Raw genomic sequence first — 7150 nt, forward strand, 5'->3', positions numbered from 1 at the left:
CTTGGGCCACTCTTCTGTTTGGCCACCTGTGAATCTCCTGTTTTTTAAAAAGAGGCCTGATTTCCAACTTCATCTTGATTATTTGCAGTTAAGCAAATGTGACTCCCTTCTGGTTTGGGTCTGGCCTGTTGGGGCCTTGTGTAAGAACTTGGTCCAAAACAAGGGCCTCCTATAAATTCTATTTCATACACTGAGATGGTTAATCATATCAACTTGATTGGCTTAAGAAATGCCTATGGAGGGAGGGGAGCCAGACAGATGGCTCAGTGATTAAGAGCACAGGCTGTTCTTACAGAGGACCTGGGTTCAGTTCCCAGCACCCAATGGCAGCTTAACAACCATCTGTAATTCCAGTTTCAGCAGATCCAACACTCTCTTCTGGCCTCCACGGGCATTGCATGCACGGGTGCACTTATGCAGGCAAAACACTCATACACATAAAAATAAATAAATAAAACCGGAGGCAGTGGCACATCCAAAAATTTTTTTTTCAAAAACAGCCAGGTATCAGCCGGGTGTGGTGGTGCACGCCTTTAGTCCCAGCACTTGGGAGGCAGAGGCAGGCAGATCTTTGTGAGTTCGAGGCTAGCCTGGTCTACATAGTTGCAGGACAGCTGGGGCTACAAGGAGACCCTGTCTCAAAAAAAGAAAAAAAAAAAACTCCCCCCACAAAAAAGTCAGCCAGGTATACTCACAATCCCAACACTCAGGAAGTAGAGGCAGGAGGGTCATGAGTTCAAGGCCAACCTCAAATACATCTCAAATTTGAGGCTAGCCTATGAGACTGTATCTCATAAACCAAAACCAAAATAACAACAAGAACAACAAAAAACAAACCATATGACCAGGGTTCAATTCCCAGCACCCAAATTGTGGCTAACAACTGTTCTTAACTCCAGTTCCAGTGGAACTGATGCCCTCTCTGACCTCTGCAGGCATTGTAGGACATAGGTGCATTTACATATGTGCAGGCAAAACACTCATATACATAAAATTTTTAAATGCCTACAGGGCAGGGCATGGTGACATATACTTTTAGTCCCAGCACCCAAGAAGCAGAGGCAGAGGCTGAGGCAGGGAGATCAAGTTCGAGGCCACCCAAGTGCTACATAATGAGACCCCATCTCAAAAAAAAAAAGCCTAGGAGATTAGTCAAGCACACTCAGGAGTGTCTATGAGGTGCTCCCACTGATGATTAGATCCTGGGGGCTCTGACCTAATGAGTGGATTAATTCATAATATGATGGAATTATTAGGGGGTGGTTGAAAGGAGGAGTTGAGGCCTATCTGGAGAAAATAGGTCACTGAGGACTGAGGGGGTCTGTCATTGGGGCTTTACCTTTTACAAAAAAAATTTTTGGTCTTTTTTAAGACAGAGTTTCCCTGTAGCACCAGCTGACCTGGGACTCACTGCATAGACCAGGTTGGCCTTGAACTCACAAAGATCCACCTGCCTCCACCTCCCGAGTGCTGGGATTAAATTTGAGTGCCACCACACCTGGCACTAAAAATTTTTTAATTTATATGCATGCATTGCCTTCATGTATGTGAGTGTGCCACATACAAGCAGTGCCCATGGAGGCCAGAAGAGGGTGTCAGATCCCCTGGATGGTTGTTAGCCATCATGTGGTGCTGTGAATGAAGCCTAGGTCCTCTGCAAGAGCAGCTGATGTTCTTAACCACTGAGCCATCCCTATTGGGCCTTTATTTTGCCCTCTTGCTTTCTTGTCTCTTTGCTTCTTGTCTGCCATGAGGTTTTAGTTTGAATGTGAAATGTCTCCCATAAGCTCATGTGTTTGACCATTTGGCTCTCAGCTGGTGGTGCTGTTTGGGAAGGCTGCAGAATGTTTCAGAGGTGGAGCCTCACTGGAGGAAGTGGATCACTGAGGGAAGGTCTTGAGGCTTTATAGCTCAGCCCCACTTCCTGTTCACCCTTTGTTTCCTGATTCCTGATGCAGTATGACCAGCTGGCCTCCTGCTCCTGTCAGCATACCTTTCCTGCCATGATGGGATGTATTCCCTTGAATTGTAAGGCACAATAAACCCTTCTATTTGGGAGTGGGTCTTGAGGCTTGTTAACCACCATGGGAGTGCTGGGAACTGAAACTGCAAGAGCATCATATGCTCTTAACCACTGAGCCATCCCTGTAGCACCCATCACTTCCAATTTATAGTTGAGAAAACTGAAAGGTAAGGCAAGGTGACTGTATTAGTCACTTTTCTGTTGCTGTGATAGAAACTCTGACCCGAGCAACTTATAGAAGGAAGAGTTTATTTGAGCTTATGTTTCCAGGGGAATTACAGTCCCTCGTGGCAGGGAGTCATGGTGGCTGGAGGTGGCTGGACCAGGGGCAGCAGAAGCCAAGCTCTCACACATCATCATGCAGGCACAGGAAGCAAGAGGGCATGGAGATCTGGCAAGGCTTAAGAACTCTCTAAGCCCACCCCTAGTGACATGCTTCCTCCAGGATAGCCACACCTTCTGAAACCTCCCAAAACAGTGCTATCACCTGGGGACAAAATGTCCAAACACTTGGAGCCTATGGGAGACATTTTCATTCAAACCATCACAGTGACCAAGGCTCACACAACTTCTAAGAGGCAGGTCAGGACGTAGCACCAAGAACTGGGGCTCCAGACACACTCCTGATCACTGTTTATTTTGTTCAAGTTTTTCTTAAAATGTTTATCTGAGTTTGAAGCCAGGGGCAGTGACACATAGCTATAAGCCCAACTACTTGGGAGGCCGAGGCAGAAAGATGTTGAGGTTGAGGCCACCTTGAACAACATAATGAAACCTGGTCTCCAAAAAAAAAGGCTAGGCATGGTGGTGCATTGCTGTTTGAATTTTGTTATCTGTTTAATCATACTGCTTCTATACTTTGAACAAAACTCCTCATCCCTACTTACTCTTTACCTTGAGAAATTTGACATCATGAAGACTCAAATGTCATTTCTTCTACGCAAAATTAATCTATGATGGTTAATTCTCATTATCAACTTGACCAGATTTGAAATCACCTAGGAGACACACCTCTGGGCTTGTCTGCGAGGGTGTTTCCACGGGTTTAACTGTGGATGGAATATGGATGGCACCATACTGTGGGTTGGGGTCCTAGACCCAATTAAAAAGAAAAAGAGAGGGGGCTGGAGAGATGGTTCAGAGGTTAAGAGCACTGACTGGTCTTGCAGAGGACCCGGGTTCGATTCCCAGCACCCACATGGCAGCTACGAACCGTCCTTAACTACAGTTCCAGGGGAATCTGACACACTCTTCTGACCTCCACAGCATTGTACAACATGGGTGCATTGACATACATGCAAACAATATATACATACACATAAAGTAAAAATAATAAAATATGTTAAAAAAAGAAAAAGAAAAAGAGAAAGAAGTCAGCTAGGCATCAGCATTCACCTCTGTCTGCTTCCTGAGTGTGGATACAATGTTATCAGCTACCTCATACTCCTGCTGCCCATGCCTTCCCTGCCATGATGGACTGTACCCTTCAAACCATGAGCCAAAATAAACCTTAAATTGTTTTTGTTGGGTATTTTGTCACAGCAATGAGAAGACTGATTAGTACACTTTCCCAGAGTCTCTCCCATCTGACCATGCTGCTAGGTTAACAATTTTTACACTGTATTTACATAGATATGTGGCTCTTCTATTTTTCCCATTATATTGATCTTGTGGCTGGCAGCACCCTGAACCATGTGTCTTCAGATTCCCTGTGCTTTCTGTTGTAGTGACCAGCTATTAATGCATCCAGTCCTCCAGCGCAAGCAGGTATTTAGGGGATGAGGAATGAAACAGATTCAGAATCTTTGTCAAAGCCACAGCAAACCAATCCCACAGCTTTGGAGTCCTTAAGGAGAAAAGTGCCAGACAGGCTCCTTCAGGGATTACAATTCCTCCAAGCAGAGGTGACAAGGGATCTTGTGTATAGAACAATGGACCTTGGAACCAGCCCTGACCTGCTGCTGCTGGGCAGCTTGTTCCCCTGTGCAGACTTAGTACTGGCATGGGAGCAAGAACACTAGTTGTGTGAAGAATTTATCAGTCAATCGGGGAGATTATCCCTCCTCCTGAAAGAGGATCCATGCTGAAAAACATCCTAGACTCACTCTTCCTCAGTGACCTGTGAGGCTGTGTGAGTTTCAAACGGAAATGCAATGACTCAGAACCAAATCACCTTCCTCTATTTGTTTGCTTGTCTAAGACTAAGTCCTGGGATTCTGGAACTGTCTTAAAATTCTGAGTGTTAGGAATCATACAGGGGCCACACAAATGTTAGGCAATCACCCTACCCGTGCCCCCATCCCTGGGGATGTCTAGGTCCACTCAGGCTGCTATGATAAAGTACCATAAGCTAAGCTACCATAAACAGAGTACCTTATAAGCAGAAATTTTTCTTACAGCTCTAGGGTCTGGGAAGTCCAGGATCAAGGTGCTGGCAGATCTGGTGACAGATAAGGGCCCATTTCTTCACAGTTTTCACTGTAACCTCATATGGCAGAATGCTGTGTGTGTGTGTGTGGCCTCTCTTGGGTCTATTTATAAACTTTCATAAATATGATCTAATCACCTCAAGAAAGGCTTCACCTCCTAATGCAATCACTTTGGGGGCTTTTTTGTCTTTTTGAGACAGGGTCTCCCTGTAGTCCCAGCTGGCCTGGAACTCACTATGTAGAACAGGCTGGCCTCGAACTCACAGAGATCCACCTGCCTCTTGCCACCCGAGTGCTGGGATTAAAGGCGTGCGCCACCATGCCCGGCAGGCTTGTATCTTAAAAAAAAATTTTTTTTTATTATTTTATGTGTATGCCTGTATTGCCTGCATGTAAGTAAGTGCACCCATGCCATGCAATCCCACAGAGGTCAGAAGACGCTGTCAGATACCCCAGGACTGGAGTTACAGTTGTTAGCTGCCATGTAAGTGCTGGGATCGAACCCAGGTCTTCTGCAAGAACAACCAGTGTTCTTAACCACTGAGTCATCTCTCCAGCCCCAGCTTGTATCTTTATTTAAAGATTGTTTTATTTTTAATTATGTGAGTATGGTTATCTGCAGATAAGCGAAAGTGTCCTCAAAGGTCAGAGGTGCTGGATTTCCTTGGAGCTAGAGTTACAGGTGGTTGTGAGCTGCCAGACATTGATGCTGGGAACTGAACCCTGGTCCCCTTAACCACTGAGCCATCTGTCCAGCCTCCATGGTTTTATAAAAAGTCATACATTGAAGGCTTGGGCCCCAGGTGATGGGGCTATTGGGAGGTGGTGGAAACTTTGGAGGTGAGGCTAAAGATTATTGGGGTGTTCCATAAAGGGAATATTGGAGAGTCTTCTTGTGCTTTTAAACTTTTGTCATATTTATTATTTTATTTTTATTTTATGAGTATATTGCCTACATGTATATATGTGCACCCATGTCTTGCAATGCCCATGGAAGTCTGAAGAGGGAGTCAGATTTCCCTGGAACTGGAGTTACACACAGTTGTTAACCACCATATGGGTGCTGGGAACCAAACCTTGGTCCTCTGTAAGAGCAGTCAGTGCTCTTAACTGCTAAGCCATTTCTCCAGTTCCTTATTTATTTTTAAATTTATTATTTTTATTTTGTGTGTATGAATATATTGCCTGCATGTGTGTAAATGCATTCATGTCTTGCAATGCCCACAGAGGTCAGAAGGGGGCTTTGGATTCCCCTGGAACTGTAGTTAGAGTAGTTGTTGGCCGCCATGTGGGTGCTGGGAATTGAACCCAGGTCCTCTGCAAGAGCAGCTGGTGCTCTTAACTGCTGAGCCATCTCTCCAGCCCCTTATTTATTTTTGAGACAGGGTCTCACCATGTAGTGCTGGCTGACCTGGAACTCACAAAGATACCCCTTTCTCTGCTTCTGGAGTGCTGGGATTTAAGGCATTAGACCTACTATTTATTTGGGAGGGTTTGTGTTTTTATCTTGTTTATTTTTTGGAAAGGCTCACTTTAACCCAGGCTGATCTGGAAATGATTTTGTTGCCCAGGCTGGTCTCAAACTCCTGGAGATCTTCCTAACTCTGCCTTCCTGAATGCTGAGATTACAGGCTTGAGTCACCATATGCAGCTTTCTCTTGCTCTCCTTCCCAACTTCTGTGATGTGGGAAACTTTGCCCCACCACATGATCCGTACCTTGATGTTCTGCCTCAACACAGGCCCAGAAGCAGTGGAGCCAGCTGATCTTGAACAGAAATTTCTGAAGCCATGAGCCCAAAGAAATCTTTCTTTCATTTACCTGAGGTATGTTGTCACAGTGACAGAAAGCTAACATATAGCAAATTCTAAAAAACTCCACTTAAATGGCTTTGAGTTTATTATTATTATATTTTATTAACTGTATTTATTTATTTATTTATTTATTTATTTATTTATTTATTTATTGTCTGACTATGTAGCCCAGGCTGGCCTTGAACTCTATTGCTTTAGCTTCTCAAGTGCTGAGTTTATAGGCATAATTTTTGTTTTTTCCACAATGAATTTTATTGAATTTTTGCAATTTTCATACAATATGGCAATATAGCTTGATAGCACTTAGATCCACTCCCCTCCTTTTTTTAATTTTTATTTTTTTGAGACAGGGTCTTATTATTGTAGACTTGACTAGCCTGGAACCTGGTATGTAGACCAGGCTGGCCTCAAGCTGACAAGAGATCCATCTGCCTCTGCTTCCTAAGTGCTGGGTGCCACCAAGCCCAGCATAATCTTTTTTTGGTTTTACAGAATCCAGAACATCAGAGGCTTCCAGATATATAACATCCCTCTTGTTCTTGAATCTTATGCCTCAATTAATACAAAACTTCTAAGTTGCTGTGACGTTTGAATTGAAAAAAAGTAATGTCTGGGCTGGAGAAATGGCTCAGTGAATCTCTGTGAGATCAAGGCTAGCTAAGGTTAAACAGTGAGGCCCTGTCTTGAAACAAAACAAAACAAAAAAACAAAACCCCAAACTAAAAACAAAAACAAAAGAGTACTTGCTGGCACTTGCTGCTCTTGTAGAGGACCCAGGTTTGGTTTCCAGCACCCATATAGCAGCTAACAAACTCCAGTTCCAGAGGATCCGACACCTTCTTCTGGCCTCTGTGGACTGTGCATGCATGCTGTGTACATATATGC

The sequence above is a fragment of the Nannospalax galili genome, unplaced genomic scaffold (assembly GCF_000622305.1).
Source record: "Nannospalax galili isolate Female #2095 unplaced genomic scaffold, S.galili_v1.0 scaffold31, whole genome shotgun sequence".
Lineage (NCBI taxonomy): Eukaryota > Metazoa > Chordata > Mammalia > Rodentia > Spalacidae > Nannospalax > Nannospalax galili.